The following is a 1,662-nucleotide window of genomic DNA, read 5'->3' as shown; positions in this document are numbered from 1 at the left end:
GAATACAGTGTCCGTGTAATTATTTCGGGTAAAGCTAGCCTTGTGGGCAGCGGGGTGCTGGGGACAGCAGCCCCGCCGCTCCTATTACTACACCTCCCTAGGGCCCTAAGACAATGCACGTAGCCTATTGCTAGAATCCATCTTCTTGGAAGAAGTGACGTGTACTTTTTGTTTTGTTTTGTTTGAGGCAAGGTTTTCTCTGTGTAGCCCTGGCTGTCCTGGAACTCTTTCTGTAGACCAGGCTGGCCTTGCCTCTGCCTCTGCCTCTGCCTCTGCCTCTGCCTCTTGAGTGCTGGGATTAAAGTCTTGTGCCACCATACCTGGTCCATGACAAGTACACTGAGTTGCGTTTCTATGTAATTATGCCTCCTTGTGCCTAGAAGTCCTGCAAGATCACTGCTTATTGGCTTGCTCCTATGGTGTGCTCAGTCTGTGATACAATTCAGGACCACGCACCTGTATGTGTGGGGGGGGGGCTGGCACTACTCCCTGTGAATTGGGCCCTTCCACATCAATCATATCACCAATCAGGCCATGTGGTTGGAGGGATTTTCTCAATTGAGTTTCCATTTTCCAGATAACCCTAGCTTGTGACAGGTTGATAAAAAAAAGATCAGATTCAATGCAATGCCCATCAAAATCCCAGCAAAATTCTTCAAAGACCTCAAAAGAATGGTACTCAACTTCATTTGGAAAAGCAAAAAACCCAGGATAGCCAAAACAATCCTAGGCAATAAAAGAACATCTGGAGGCATCACAATCCCTAACTTCAAACTCTACTACAGAGCTACAGTACTGAAAACAGCCTGGTATTGGCATAAGAACAGACAGGAGGACCAATGGAACCAAATAGAAGACCTGGATATCAATCCACACATCTTCAAACACATGATTTTTGATAAAGAAGCAAAAAATATCAAATGGAAAAAAGAAAGCATATTTAACAAGTGTGCTGGCATAACTGGATATCAACATGTAGAAGAATGAAAATTAACCCATATCTACCACCATGCACAAAACTCAAGTCCAAATGGATCAAACACCTCAACATAAAGCCAGCCACACTGAACCTTATAGAAGAGAAAGTGAGAAGTACACTTGAACAGATTGGCCCAGGGAACCACTTCCTAAATATGACCCCAGCAGCACAGACACTGAAAGAAACAATTAATAAATGGGACCTCCTGAAACTGAAAAGCTTCTGTAAAGCAAAGGACACGATCAACAAGACAAAATGACAGCCTACAGAATGGGAAAAGATCTTCACTAACCCCACATCAGACAGAGGTCTGATCTCCAAAATATACAAAGAACTCAAGAAATTGGACACCAAAAGATCACATAACCCAATAAAAAAATGGAGTATAGACCTAAACAGAGGACTCTTAACAGAGAAATCTAAAATGGCTGAAAGACACTTAAGGAAATGTTCAACATCCTTAGTCATCAGAGAAATGCAAATCACAACTCTGAGATTCCATCTAACACCTGTAAGAATGGCCAAGATCAAAAACACTGATGACAGCCGGGCAGTGATGGTGCACGCCTTTAATCCCAGCACTCGGGAGGCAGAGGCAGGCGAATCTCTGTGAGTTCGAGACCAGCCTGGTCTACAGAGCTAGTTCCAGGATAGGCTCCAAAGCCACAGAGAAACCCTGTCTC

The sequence above is a fragment of the Microtus ochrogaster genome, chromosome 10 (assembly GCF_000317375.1).
Source record: "Microtus ochrogaster isolate Prairie Vole_2 chromosome 10, MicOch1.0, whole genome shotgun sequence".
In the NCBI taxonomy this organism is placed as follows: Eukaryota; Metazoa; Chordata; class Mammalia; order Rodentia; family Cricetidae; genus Microtus; species Microtus ochrogaster.
The sequence above is the reverse complement of the archived record's forward strand: the minus strand, read 5'-3'. Positions refer to the sequence as shown.